This window comes from Ascaphus truei, chromosome 11 (assembly GCF_040206685.1).
Source record: "Ascaphus truei isolate aAscTru1 chromosome 11, aAscTru1.hap1, whole genome shotgun sequence".
NCBI classification, from domain to species: domain Eukaryota; kingdom Metazoa; phylum Chordata; class Amphibia; order Anura; family Ascaphidae; genus Ascaphus; species Ascaphus truei.
Genome location: NC_134493.1, coordinates 3,201,044 through 3,215,792, shown reverse-complemented (window position 1 = coordinate 3,215,792; position 14,749 = coordinate 3,201,044). Strand labels below are relative to the sequence as shown.

Here is a 14,749-nt window from a genome sequence, read left to right as displayed (position 1 = left end):
CATACAATTGTGACTTTGAAATCACCTATACATTGTGTATTGCACTTATCTCAGTATAATAATAGAGAGATTCGTATCTCAAACCAAAAAAAGAAAAGAAAACAATCAGCCAGAGAGGTGGACATTGGAAAGAGAGGGATACATTTTTACTGCTGCTGCTGCTGCTGCTGCTGCTGCTGCTGCTGCTGCTGCTGCTGCTGCTGCTGCTGCTGCTGCTGCTGCTGCTGCTGCTGCTGCTGCTGCTGCTGCTGCTGCTGCTGCTGCTGCTGCTGCTGCTGCTGCTGCTGCTGCTGCTGCTGCTGCTGCTGCTGCTGCTGCTGCTGCTGCTGCTGCTGCAGCGACTCATATTCTACAGTTCTTGGCCCTTTTTGTTTAGAATGTTTTTTTTCATGAATTATATGTGTTTCCGTATTTCCCAATCCACCTGAATTTATTCCTAAATGTCTGCGCAGGTGCCTAATTGTCATTTCTCCCTGTTTGAGATGTTGCTACCTGGCTAGTTGGTTTGCTCCTTTTATGCCACAGTTATTGACCAGGCCCAAAGCCCAAGCAGTGGCAATAGCAGCTTGTCTGAACAAACACCTGTGCTGTGGGTGGTGGTTGTTGTTATTGTTGTTGATTTTTGTTTCTGTTTTTTCTAACAGTCGAAAAACAGGGGAGAGCGCGCACGCAGTCCCCCACTACCAGAAATTGTGCAGTCGAGTTTCCCGCATGTGGGGAAATCGCAGAGGTCAGCTAGCTCCAAGTGCAATGAGCAAGCCTCGCCCTGGGAGAGCCACCTGCAGGATCGTGGCTGTATAGTGTACTCCCCTGCCAGGTAAGTATGAGTTGGAATGGCGCTGGGGGGCAACTAGCCCTGTCCCAGGACAAGTGTCACCCTTGTGGAGAGAGCAGCCTGGTCATTGGTGCAGCGGCTACAGCGGCAGCAGCAAGCACCACAGTAGCTGAGGCCTAGTATCTGAGCCAGCACCTGCAGCAAGGATCAGCTTAGGCCATTCCATGCAAACATTTGTGCAGCAGCGAATATTTGTCAAACAACATAGATCGAAGACATCCCCTCCCTAGAAGCAAAGCCCCTCCCCCGCCCATCCGACAAGCACCCAGAGAAGCCAAGCTTCGCCGCAAGGTACTACTTCTTGGTTTTAAAAGGAAGAAGCAATCACTTTGAACACCGCTCAGCTCTGTCATTCCAGCTGGCGGAGAGACCGACAGACAGGGGGACAGACAGACAGGGGGACACCATATTTCTGGGGTGGCTTTCTACATCTTCCCTACCTGCTTGCACTCTCTCTGCTGCTGCTGCTGCTGCTGCTGCTGCTGCTGCTGCTGCAGCATAAAAAGGGAGAGATGCCCAGTCCTGCTGGCAAACTTGACACTTTGCCCCTTACCAGCATGGCTGCTTACATGGCATTTGCATAAATATAGAAGCAAGCTAACACTGTCTGCTGCTCCCTGGATAGAGATAGATAGATAGATAGATAGATAGATAGATAGATAGATAGATAGATAGATATTGTTTTTGCACTGCTCAGCAGATAGTTTGCAATCTGTTGGTTTTAAATGCTGCTCTTTGTTACTTTGGAGCCTAGAAACTCTAGAACGTACTGTATACTCCCTTTGTGATATCATCACATGGGGTGGTCTGGCTACAGAGACCCAGACATACCATGTAGAACTAGGGCGGGGAGGGGGTGAAATAAAAACCCCATATCCTGCAAGGAACGGCCATTTAAAAAAAAAAAATGAATCCAGATTTGTTTGTAAATGTGCTGCTTTATACAATATTTCAAAAGGCATCAAACATACAATTGTGACTTTGAAATCACCTATACATTGTGTATTGCACTTATCTCAGTATAATAATAGAGAGATTCGTATCTCAAACCAAAAAAAGAAAAGAAAACAATCAGCCAGAGAGGTGGACATTGGAAAGAGAGGGATACATTTTTACTGCTGCTGCTGCTGCTGCTGCTGCTGCTGCAGCGACTCATATTCTACAGTTCTTGGCCCTTTTTGTTTAGAATGTTTTTTTTCATGAATTATATGTGTTTCCGTATTTCCCATCCACCTGAATTTATTCCTAAATGTCTGCGCAGGTGCCTAATTGTCATTTCTCCCTGTTTGAGATGTTGCTACCTGGCTAGTTGGTTTGCTCCTTTTATGCCACAGTTATTGACCAGGCCCAAAGCCCAAGCAGTGGCAATAGCAGCTTGTCTGAACAAACACCTGTGCTGTGGGTGGTGGTTGTTGTTATTGTTGTTGATTTTTGTTTCTGTTTTTTCTAACAGTCGAAAAACAGGGGAGAGCGCGCACGCAGTCCCCCACTACCAGAAATTGTGCAGTCGAGTTTCCCGCATGTGGGGAAATCGCAGAGGTCAGCTAGCTCCAAGTGCAATGAGCAAGCCTCGCCCTGGGAGAGCCACCTGCAGGATCGTGGCTGTATAGTGTACTCCCCTGCCAGGTAAGTATGAGTTGGAATGGCGCTGGGGGGCAACTAGCCCTGTCCCAGGACAAGTGTCACCCTTGTGGAGAGAGCAGCCTGGTCATTGGTGCAGCGGCTACAGCGGCAGCAGCAAGCACCACAGTAGCTGAGGCCTAGTATCTGAGCCAGCACCTGCAGCAAGGATCAGCTTAGGCCATTCCATGCAAACATTTGTGCAGCAGCGAATATTTGTCAAACAACATAGATCGAAGACATCCCCTCCCTAGAAGCAAAGCCCCTCCCCCGCCCATCCGACAAGCACCCAGAGAAGCCAAGCTTCGCCGCAAGGTACTACTTCTTGGTTTTAAAAGGAAGAAGCAATCACTTTGAACACCGCTCAGCTCTGTCATTCCAGCTGGCGGAGAGACCGACAGACAGGGGGACAGACAGACAGGGGGACACCATATTTCTGGGGTGGCTTTCTACATCTTCCCTACCTGCTTGCACTCTCTCTGCTGCTGCTGCTGCTGCTGCTGCTGCAGCAGCATAAAAAGGGAGAGATGCCCAGTCCTGCTGGCAAACTTGACACTTTGCCCCTTACCAGCATGGCTGCTTACATGGCATTTGCATAAATATAGAAGCAAGCTAACACTGTCTGCTGCTCCCTGGATAGAGATAGATAGATAGATAGATAGATAGATAGATAGATAGATAGATATTGTTTTTGCACTGCTCAGCAGATAGTTTGCAATCTGTTGGTTTTAAATGCTGCTCTTTGTTACTTTGGAGCCTAGAAACTCTAGAACGTACTGTATACTCCCTTTGTGATATCATCACATGGGGTGGTCTGGCTACAGAGACCCAGACATACCATGTAGAACTAGGGCGGGGAGGGGGTGAAATAAAAACCCCATATCCTGCAAGGAACGGCCATTTAAAAAAAAAAAATGAATCCAGATTTGTTTGTAAATGTGCTGCTTTATACAATATTTCAAAAGGCATCAAACATACAATTGTGACTTTGAAATCACCTATACATTGTGTATTGCACTTATCTCAGTATAATAATAGAGAGATTCGTATCTCAAACCAAAAAAAGAAAAGAAAACAATCAGCCAGAGAGGTGGACATTGGAAAGAGAGGGATACATTTTTACTGCTGCTGCTGCTGCTGCTGCTGCTGCTGCTGCTGCTGCTGCTGCTGCTGCTGCTGCTGCTGCTGCTGCTGCTGCTGCTGCTGCTGCTGCTGCTGCTGCAGCGACTCATATTCTACAGTTCTTGGCCCTTTTTGTTTAGAATGTTTTTTTTCATGAATTATATGTGTTTCCGTATTTCCCAATCCACCTGAATTTATTCCTAAATGTCTGCGCAGGTGCCTAATTGTCATTTCTCCCTGTTTGAGATGTTGCTACCTGGCTAGTTGGTTTGCTCCTTTTATGCCACAGTTATTGACCAGGCCCAAAGCCCAAGCAGTGGCAATAGCAGCTTGTCTGAACAAACACCTGTGCTGTGGGTGGTGGTTGTTGTTATTGTTGTTGATTTTTGTTTCTGTTTTTTCTAACAGTCGAAAAACAGGGGAGAGCGCGCACGCAGTCCCCCACTACCAGAAATTGTGCAGTCGAGTTTCCCGCATGTGGGGAAATCGCAGAGGTCAGCTAGCTCCAAGTGCAATGAGCAAGCCTCGCCCTGGGAGAGCCACCTGCAGGATCGTGGCTGTATAGTGTACTCCCCTGCCAGGTAAGTATGAGTTGGAATGGCGCTGGGGGGCAACTAGCCCTGTCCCAGGACAAGTGTCACCCTTGTGGAGAGAGCAGCCTGGTCATTGGTGCAGCGGCTACAGCGGCAGCAGCAAGCACCACAGTAGCTGAGGCCTAGTATCTGAGCCAGCACCTGCAGCAAGGATCAGCTTAGGCCATTCCATGCAAACATTTGTGCAGCAGCGAATATTTGTCAAACAACATAGATCGAAGACATCCCCTCCCTAGAAGCAAAGCCCCTCCCCCGCCCATCCGACAAGCACCCAGAGAAGCCAAGCTTCGCCGCAAGGTACTACTTCTTGGTTTTAAAAGGAAGAAGCAATCACTTTGAACACCGCTCAGCTCTGTCATTCCAGCTGGCGGAGAGACCGACAGACAGGGGGACAGACAGACAGGGGGACACCATATTTCTGGGGTGGCTTTCTACATCTTCCCTACCTGCTTGCACTCTCTCTGCTGCTGCTGCTGCTGCTGCTGCAGCATAAAAAGGGAGAGATGCCCAGTCCTGCTGGCAAACTTGACACTTTGCCCCTTACCAGCATGGCTGCTTACATGGCATTTGCATAAATATAGAAGCAAGCTAACACTGTCTGCTGCTCCCTGGATAGAGATAGATAGATAGATAGATAGATAGATAGATAGATAGATAGATAGATAGATAGATATTGTTTTTGCACTGCTCAGCAGATAGTTTGCAATCTGTTGGTTTTAAATGCTGCTCTTTGTTACTTTGGAGCCTAGAAACTCTAGAACGTACTGTATACTCCCTTTGTGATATCATCACATGGGGTGGTCTGGCTACAGAGACCCAGACATACCATGTAGAACTAGGGCGGGGAGGGGGTGAAATAAAAACCCCATATCCTGCAAGGAACGGCCATTTAAAAAAAAAATGAATCCAGATTTGTTTGTAAATGTGCTGCTTTATACAATATTTCAAAAGGCATCAAACATACAATTGTGACTTTGAAATCACCTATACATTGTGTATTGCACTTATCTCAGTATAATAATAGAGAGATTCGTATCTCAAACCAAAAAAAGAAAAGAAAACAATCAGCCAGAGAGGTGGACATTGGAAAGAGAGGGATACATTTTTACTGCTGCTGCTGCTGCTGCTGCTGCTGCTGCTGCTGCTGCTGCTGCTGCTGCTGCTGCTGCTGCGACTCATATTCTACAGTTCTTGGCCCTTTTTGTTTAGAATGTTTTTTTTCATGAATTATATGTGTTTCCGTATTTCCCAATCCACCTGAATTTATTCCTAAATGTCTGCGCAGGTGCCTAATTGTCATTTCTCCCTGTTTGAGATGTTGCTACCTGGCTAGTTGGTTTGCTCCTTTTATGCCACAGTTATTGACCAGGCCCAAAGCCCAAGCAGTGGCAATAGCAGCTTGTCTGAACAAACACCTGTGCTGTGGGTGGTGGTTGTTGTTATTGTTGTTGATTTTTGTTTCTGTTTTTTCTAACAGTCGAAAAACAGGGGAGAGCGCGCACGCAGTCCCCCACTACCAGAAATTGTGCAGTCGAGTTTCCCGCATGTGGGGAAATCGCAGAGGTCAGCTAGCTCCAAGTGCAATGAGCAAGCCTCGCCCTGGGAGAGCCACCTGCAGGATCGTGGCTGTATAGTGTACTCCCCTGCCAGGTAAGTATGAGTTGGAATGGCGCTGGGGGGCAACTAGCCCTGTCCCAGGACAAGTGTCACCCTTGTGGAGAGAGCAGCCTGGTCATTGGTGCAGCGGCTACAGCGGCAGCAGCAAGCACCACAGTAGCTGAGGCCTAGTATCTGAGCCAGCACCTGCAGCAAGGATCAGCTTAGGCCATTCCATGCAAACATTTGTGCAGCAGCGAATATTTGTCAAACAACATAGATCGAAGACATCCCCTCCCTAGAAGCAAAGCCCCTCCCCCGCCCATCCGACAAGCACCCAGAGAAGCCAAGCTTCGCCGCAAGGTACTACTTCTTGGTTTTAAAAGGAAGAAGCAATCACTTTGAACACCGCTCAGCTCTGTCATTCCAGCTGGCGGAGAGACCGACAGACAGGGGGACAGACAGACAGGGGGACACCATATTTCTGGGGTGGCTTTCTACATCTTCCCTACCTGCTTGCACTCTCTCTGCTGCTGCTGCTGCTGCTGCTGCTGCTGCTGCTGCAGCATAAAAAGGGAGAGATGCCCAGTCCTGCTGGCAAACTTGACACTTTGCCCCTTACCAGCATGGCTGCTTACATGGCATTTGCATAAATATAGAAGCAAGCTAACACTGTCTGCTGCTCCCTGGATAGAGATAGATAGATAGATAGATAGATAGATAGATAGATAGATAGATAGATAGATATTGTTTTTGCACTGCTCAGCAGATAGTTTGCAATCTGTTGGTTTTAAATGCTGCTCTTTGTTACTTTGGAGCCTAGAAACTCTAGAACGTACTGTATACTCCCTTTGTGATATCATCACATGGGGTGGTCTGGCTACAGAGACCCAGACATACCATGTAGAACTAGGGCGGGGAGGGGGTGAAATAAAAACCCCATATCCTGCAAGGAACGGCCATTTAAAAAAAAAAAATGAATCCAGATTTGTTTGTAAATGTGCTGCTTTATACAATATTTCAAAAGGCATCAAACATACAATTGTGACTTTGAAATCACCTATACATTGTGTATTGCACTTATCTCAGTATAATAATAGAGAGATTCGTATCTCAAACCAAAAAAAGAAAAGAAAACAATCAGCCAGAGAGGTGGACATTGGAAAGAGAGGGATACATTTTTACTGCTGCTGCTGCTGCTGCTGCTGCTGCTGCTGCAGCGACTCATATTCTACAGTTCTTGGCCCTTTTTGTTTAGAATGTTTTTTTTCATGAATTATATGTGTTTCCGTATTTCCCATCCACCTGAATTTATTCCTAAATGTCTGCGCAGGTGCCTAATTGTCATTTCTCCCTGTTTGAGATGTTGCTACCTGGCTAGTTGGTTTGCTCCTTTTATGCCACAGTTATTGACCAGGCCCAAAGCCCAAGCAGTGGCAATAGCAGCTTGTCTGAACAAACACCTGTGCTGTGGGTGGTGGTTGTTGTTATTGTTGTTGATTTTTGTTTCTGTTTTTTCTAACAGTCGAAAAACAGGGGAGAGCGCGCACGCAGTCCCCCACTACCAGAAATTGTGCAGTCGAGTTTCCCGCATGTGGGGAAATCGCAGAGGTCAGCTAGCTCCAAGTGCAATGAGCAAGCCTCGCCCTGGGAGAGCCACCTGCAGGATCGTGGCTGTATAGTGTACTCCCCTGCCAGGTAAGTATGAGTTGGAATGGCGCTGGGGGGCAACTAGCCCTGTCCCAGGACAAGTGTCACCCTTGTGGAGAGAGCAGCCTGGTCATTGGTGCAGCGGCTACAGCGGCAGCAGCAAGCACCACAGTAGCTGAGGCCTAGTATCTGAGCCAGCACCTGCAGCAAGGATCAGCTTAGGCCATTCCATGCAAACATTTGTGCAGCAGCGAATATTTGTCAAACAACATAGATCGAAGACATCCCCTCCCTAGAAGCAAAGCCCCTCCCCCGCCCATCCGACAAGCACCCAGAGAAGCCAAGCTTCGCCGCAAGGTACTACTTCTTGGTTTTAAAAGGAAGAAGCAATCACTTTGAACACCGCTCAGCTCTGTCATTCCAGCTGGCGGAGAGACCGACAGACAGGGGGACAGACAGACAGGGGGACACCATATTTCTGGGGTGGCTTTCTACATCTTCCCTACCTGCTTGCACTCTCTCTGCTGCTGCTGCTGCTGCTGCTGCAGCATAAAAAGGGAGAGATGCCCAGTCCTGCTGGCAAACTTGACACTTTGCCCCTTACCAGCATGGCTGCTTACATGGCATTTGCATAAATATAGAAGCAAGCTAACACTGTCTGCTGCTCCCTGGATAGAGATAGATAGATAGATAGATAGATAGATAGATAGATAGATAGATAGATAGATAGATATTGTTTTTGCACTGCTCAGCAGATAGTTTGCAATCTGTTGGTTTTAAATGCTGCTCTTTGTTACTTTGGAGCCTAGAAACTCTAGAACGTACTGTATACTCCCTTTGTGATATCATCACATGGGGTGGTCTGGCTACAGAGACCCAGACATACCATGTAGAACTAGGGCGGGGAGGGGGTGAAATAAAAACCCCATATCCTGCAAGGAACGGCCATTTAAAAAAAAAAATGAATCCAGATTTGTTTGTAAATGTGCTGCTTTATACAATATTTCAAAAGGCATCAAACATACAATTGTGACTTTGAAATCACCTATACATTGTGTATTGCACTTATCTCAGTATAATAATAGAGAGATTCGTATCTCAAACCAAAAAAAGAAAAGAAAACAATCAGCCAGAGAGGTGGACATTGGAAAGAGAGGGATACATTTTTACTGCTGCTGCTGCTGCTGCTGCTGCTGCTGCTGCTGCTGCTGCTGCTGCTGCTGCTGCTGCTGCGACTCATATTCTACAGTTCTTGGCCCTTTTTGTTTAGAATGTTTTTTTTCATGAATTATATGTGTTTCCGTATTTCCCAATCCACCTGAATTTATTCCTAAATGTCTGCGCAGGTGCCTAATTGTCATTTCTCCCTGTTTGAGATGTTGCTACCTGGCTAGTTGGTTTGCTCCTTTTATGCCACAGTTATTGACCAGGCCCAAAGCCCAAGCAGTGGCAATAGCAGCTTGTCTGAACAAACACCTGTGCTGTGGGTGGTGGTTGTTGTTATTGTTGTTGATTTTTGTTTCTGTTTTTTCTAACAGTCGAAAAACAGGGGAGAGCGCGCACGCAGTCCCCCACTACCAGAAATTGTGCAGTCGAGTTTCCCGCATGTGGGGAAATCGCAGAGGTCAGCTAGCTCCAAGTGCAATGAGCAAGCCTCGCCCTGGGAGAGCCACCTGCAGGATCGTGGCTGTATAGTGTACTCCCCTGCCAGGTAAGTATGAGTTGGAATGGCGCTGGGGGGCAACTAGCCCTGTCCCAGGACAAGTGTCACCCTTGTGGAGAGAGCAGCCTGGTCATTGGTGCAGCGGCTACAGCGGCAGCAGCAAGCACCACAGTAGCTGAGGCCTAGTATCTGAGCCAGCACCTGCAGCAAGGATCAGCTTAGGCCATTCCATGCAAACATTTGTGCAGCAGCGAATATTTGTCAAACAACATAGATCGAAGACATCCCCTCCCTAGAAGCAAAGCCCCTCCCCCGCCCATCCGACAAGCACCCAGAGAAGCCAAGCTTCGCCGCAAGGTACTACTTCTTGGTTTTAAAAGGAAGAAGCAATCACTTTGAACACCGCTCAGCTCTGTCATTCCAGCTGGCGGAGAGACCGACAGACAGGGGGACAGACAGACAGGGGGACACCATATTTCTGGGGTGGCTTTCTACATCTTCCCTACCTGCTTGCACTCTCTCTGCTGCTGCTGCTGCTGCTGCTGCTGCTGCTGCAGCATAAAAAGGGAGAGATGCCCAGTCCTGCTGGCAAACTTGACACTTTGCCCCTTACCAGCATGGCTGCTTACATGGCATTTGCATAAATATAGAAGCAAGCTAACACTGTCTGCTGCTCCCTGGATAGAGATAGATAGATAGATAGATAGATAGATAGATAGATAGATAGATAGATAGATAGATAGATATTGTTTTTGCACTGCTCAGCAGATAGTTTGCAATCTGTTGGTTTTAAATGCTGCTCTTTGTTACTTTGGAGCCTAGAAACTCTAGAACGTACTGTATACTCCCTTTGTGATATCATCACATGGGGTGGTCTGGCTACAGAGACCCAGACATACCATGTAGAACTAGGGCGGGGAGGGGGTGAAATAAAAACCCCATATCCTGCAAGGAACGGCCATTTAAAAAAAAAAAATGAATCCAGATTTGTTTGTAAATGTGCTGCTTTATACAATATTTCAAAAGGCATCAAACATACAATTGTGACTTTGAAATCACCTATACATTGTGTATTGCACTTATCTCAGTATAATAATAGAGAGATTCGTATCTCAAACCAAAAAAAGAAAAGAAAACAATCAGCCAGAGAGGTGGACATTGGAAAGAGAGGGATACATTTTTACTGCTGCTGCTGCTGCTGCTGCTGCTGCTGCAGCGACTCATATTCTACAGTTCTTGGCCCTTTTTGTTTAGAATGTTTTTTTTCATGAATTATATGTGTTTCCGTATTTCCCAATCCACCTGAATTTATTCCTAAATGTCTGCGCAGGTGCCTAATTGTCATTTCTCCCTGTTTGAGATGTTGCTACCTGGCTAGTTGGTTTGCTCCTTTTATGCCACAGTTATTGACCAGGCCCAAAGCCCAAGCAGTGGCAATAGCAGCTTGTCTGAACAAACACCTGTGCTGTGGGTGGTGGTTGTTGTTATTGTTGTTGATTTTTGTTTCTGTTTTTTCTAACAGTCGAAAAACAGGGGAGAGCGCGCACGCAGTCCCCCACTACCAGAAATTGTGCAGTCGAGTTTCCCGCATGTGGGGAAATCGCAGAGGTCAGCTAGCTCCAAGTGCAATGAGCAAGCCTCGCCCTGGGAGAGCCACCTGCAGGATCGTGGCTGTATAGTGTACTCCCCTGCCAGGTAAGTATGAGTTGGAATGGCGCTGGGGGGCAACTAGCCCTGTCCCAGGACAAGTGTCACCCTTGTGGAGAGAGCAGCCTGGTCATTGGTGCAGCGGCTACAGCGGCAGCAGCAAGCACCACAGTAGCTGAGGCCTAGTATCTGAGCCAGCACCTGCAGCAAGGATCAGCTTAGGCCATTCCATGCAAACATTTGTGCAGCAGCGAATATTTGTCAAACAACATAGATCGAAGACATCCCCTCCCTAGAAGCAAAGCCCCTCCCCCGCCCATCCGACAAGCACCCAGAGAAGCCAAGCTTCGCCGCAAGGTACTACTTCTTGGTTTTAAAAGGAAGAAGCAATCACTTTGAACACCGCTCAGCTCTGTCATTCCAGCTGGCGGAGAGACCGACAGACAGGGGGACAGACAGACAGGGGGACACCATATTTCTGGGGTGGCTTTCTACATCTTCCCTACCTGCTTGCACTCTCTCTGCTGCTGCTGCTGCTGCTGCTGCAGCATAAAAAGGGAGAGATGCCCAGTCCTGCTGGCAAACTTGACACTTTGCCCCTTACCAGCATGGCTGCTTACATGGCATTTGCATAAATATAGAAGCAAGCTAACACTGTCTGCTGCTCCCTGGATAGAGATAGATAGATAGATAGATAGATAGATAGATAGATAGATAGATAGATAGATAGATAGATAGATAGATAGATAGATAGATATTGTTTTTGCACTGCTCAGCAGATAGTTTGCAATCTGTTGGTTTTAAATGCTGCTCTTTGTTACTTTGGAGCCTAGAAACTCTAGAACGTACTGTATACTCCCTTTGTGATATCATCACATGGGGTGGTCTGGCTACAGAGACCCAGACATACCATGTAGAACTAGGGCGGGGAGGGGGTGAAATAAAAACCCCATATCCTGCAAGGAACGGCCATTTAAAAAAAAAAATGAATCCAGATTTGTTTGTAAATGTGCTGCTTTATACAATATTTCAAAAGGCATCAAACATACAATTGTGACTTTGAAATCACCTATACATTGTGTATTGCACTTATCTCAGTATAATAATAGAGAGATTCGTATCTCAAACCAAAAAAAGAAAAGAAAACAATCAGCCAGAGAGGTGGACATTGGAAAGAGAGGGATACATTTTTACTGCTGCTGCTGCTGCTGCTGCTGCTGCTGCTGCTGCTGCTGCTGCTGCTGCTGCTGCTGCTGCGACTCATATTCTACAGTTCTTGGCCCTTTTTGTTTAGAATGTTTTTTTTCATGAATTATATGTGTTTCCGTATTTCCCAATCCACCTGAATTTATTCCTAAATGTCTGCGCAGGTGCCTAATTGTCATTTCTCCCTGTTTGAGATGTTGCTACCTGGCTAGTTGGTTTGCTCCTTTTATGCCACAGTTATTGACCAGGCCCAAAGCCCAAGCAGTGGCAATAGCAGCTTGTCTGAACAAACACCTGTGCTGTGGGTGGTGGTTGTTGTTATTGTTGTTGATTTTTGTTTCTGTTTTTTCTAACAGTCGAAAAACAGGGGAGAGCGCGCACGCAGTCCCCCACTACCAGAAATTGTGCAGTCGAGTTTCCCGCATGTGGGGAAATCGCAGAGGTCAGCTAGCTCCAAGTGCAATGAGCAAGCCTCGCCCTGGGAGAGCCACCTGCAGGATCGTGGCTGTATAGTGTACTCCCCTGCCAGGTAAGTATGAGTTGGAATGGCGCTGGGGGGCAACTAGCCCTGTCCCAGGACAAGTGTCACCCTTGTGGAGAGAGCAGCCTGGTCATTGGTGCAGCGGCTACAGCGGCAGCAGCAAGCACCACAGTAGCTGAGGCCTAGTATCTGAGCCAGCACCTGCAGCAAGGATCAGCTTAGGCCATTCCATGCAAACATTTGTGCAGCAGCGAATATTTGTCAAACAACATAGATCGAAGACATCCCCTCCCTAGAAGCAAAGCCCCTCCCCCGCCCATCCGACAAGCACCCAGAGAAGCCAAGCTTCGCCGCAAGGTACTACTTCTTGGTTTTAAAAGGAAGAAGCAATCACTTTGAACACCGCTCAGCTCTGTCATTCCAGCTGGCGGAGAGACCGACAGACAGGGGGACAGACAGACAGGGGGACACCATATTTCTGGGGTGGCTTTCTACATCTTCCCTACCTGCTTGCACTCTCTCTGCTGCTGCTGCTGCTGCTGCTGCTGCTGCTGCAGCATAAAAAGGGAGAGATGCCCAGTCCTGCTGGCAAACTTGACACTTTGCCCCTTACCAGCATGGCTGCTTACATGGCATTTGCATAAATATAGAAGCAAGCTAACACTGTCTGCTGCTCCCTGGATAGAGATAGATAGATAGATAGATAGATAGATAGATAGATAGATAGATATTGTTTTTGCACTGCTCAGCAGATAGTTTGCAATCTGTTGGTTTTAAATGCTGCTCTTTGTTACTTTGGAGCCTAGAAACTCTAGAACGTACTGTATACTCCCTTTGTGATATCATCACATGGGGTGGTCTGGCTACAGAGACCCAGACATACCATGTAGAACTAGGGCGGGGAGGGGGTGAAATAAAAACCCCATATCCTGCAAGGAACGGCCATTTAAAAAAAAAAAATGAATCCAGATTTGTTTGTAAATGTGCTGCTTTATACAATATTTCAAAAGGCATCAAACATACAATTGTGACTTTGAAATCACCTATACATTGTGTATTGCACTTATCTCAGTATAATAATAGAGAGATTCGTATCTCAAACCAAAAAAAGAAAAGAAAACAATCAGCCAGAGAGGTGGACATTGGAAAGAGAGGGATACATTTTTACTGCTGCTGCTGCTGCTGCTGCTGCTGCTGCAGCGACTCATATTCTACAGTTCTTGGCCCTTTTTGTTTAGAATGTTTTTTTTCATGAATTATATGTGTTTCCGTATTTCCCAATCCACCTGAATTTATTCCTAAATGTCTGCGCAGGTGCCTAATTGTCATTTCTCCCTGTTTGAGATGTTGCTACCTGGCTAGTTGGTTTGCTCCTTTTATGCCACAGTTATTGACCAGGCCCAAAGCCCAAGCAGTGGCAATAGCAGCTTGTCTGAACAAACACCTGTGCTGTGGGTGGTGGTTGTTGTTATTGTTGTTGATTTTTGTTTCTGTTTTTTCTAACAGTCGAAAAACAGGGGAGAGCGCGCACGCAGTCCCCCACTACCAGAAATTGTGCAGTCGAGTTTCCCGCATGTGGGGAAATCGCAGAGGTCAGCTAGCTCCAAGTGCAATGAGCAAGCCTCGCCCTGGGAGAGCCACCTGCAGGATCGTGGCTGTATAGTGTACTCCCCTGCCAGGTAAGTATGAGTTGGAATGGCGCTGGGGGGCAACTAGCCCTGTCCCAGGACAAGTGTCACCCTTGTGGAGAGAGCAGCCTGGTCATTGGTGCAGCGGCTACAGCGGCAGCAGCAAGCACCACAGTAGCTGAGGCCTAGTATCTGAGCCAGCACCTGCAGCAAGGATCAGCTTAGGCCATTCCATGCAAACATTTGTGCAGCAGCGAATATTTGTCAAACAACATAGATCGAAGACATCCCCTCCCTAGAAGCAAAGCCCCTCCCCCGCCCATCCGACAAGCACCCAGAGAAGCCAAGCTTCGCCGCAAGGTACTACTTCTTGGTTTTAAAAGGAAGAAGCAATCACTTTGAACACCGCTCAGCTCTGTCATTCCAGCTGGCGGAGAGACCGACAGACAGGGGGACAGACAGACAGGGGGACACCATATTTCTGGGGTGGCTTTCTACATCTTCCCTACCTGCTTGCACTCTCTCTGCTGCTGCTGCTGCTGCTGCTGCAGCATAAAAAGGGAGAGATGCCCAGTCCTGCTGGCAAACTTGACACTTTGCCCCTTACCAGCATGGCTGCTTACATGGCATTTGCATAAATATAGAAGCAAGCTAACACTGTCTGCTGCTCCCTGGATAGAGATAGATAGATAGATAGATAGATAGATA

At 47.2% G+C, this 14,749-nt stretch overlaps 9 pseudogenes; all 9 read right to left on the bottom strand.

Moving 5' to 3' along the window:
• Window positions 1-652: 652 nt before the first annotated feature.
• LOC142463765 (U1 spliceosomal RNA) lies at window positions 653-825 on the bottom strand (annotated as a pseudogene).
• Window positions 826-2,296: 1,471 nt separating this feature from the next.
• On the bottom strand, window positions 2,297-2,469 carry LOC142463764 (U1 spliceosomal RNA; annotated as a pseudogene).
• Window positions 2,470-3,993: 1,524 nt separating this feature from the next.
• LOC142463763 (U1 spliceosomal RNA) lies at window positions 3,994-4,166 on the bottom strand (annotated as a pseudogene).
• A 1,489-nt stretch (window positions 4,167-5,655) lies between these two features.
• Window positions 5,656-5,828, bottom strand: LOC142463762 (U1 spliceosomal RNA; annotated as a pseudogene).
• A 1,471-nt stretch (window positions 5,829-7,299) lies between these two features.
• Window positions 7,300-7,472, bottom strand: LOC142463761 (U1 spliceosomal RNA; annotated as a pseudogene).
• Window positions 7,473-8,962: 1,490 nt separating this feature from the next.
• Window positions 8,963-9,135, bottom strand: LOC142463760 (U1 spliceosomal RNA; annotated as a pseudogene).
• A 1,474-nt stretch (window positions 9,136-10,609) lies between these two features.
• On the bottom strand, window positions 10,610-10,782 carry LOC142463759 (U1 spliceosomal RNA; annotated as a pseudogene).
• A 1,514-nt stretch (window positions 10,783-12,296) lies between these two features.
• Window positions 12,297-12,469, bottom strand: LOC142463758 (U1 spliceosomal RNA; annotated as a pseudogene).
• A 1,458-nt stretch (window positions 12,470-13,927) lies between these two features.
• LOC142463757 (U1 spliceosomal RNA) lies at window positions 13,928-14,100 on the bottom strand (annotated as a pseudogene).
• Between the last annotated feature and the right edge of the window lie 649 nt (window positions 14,101-14,749).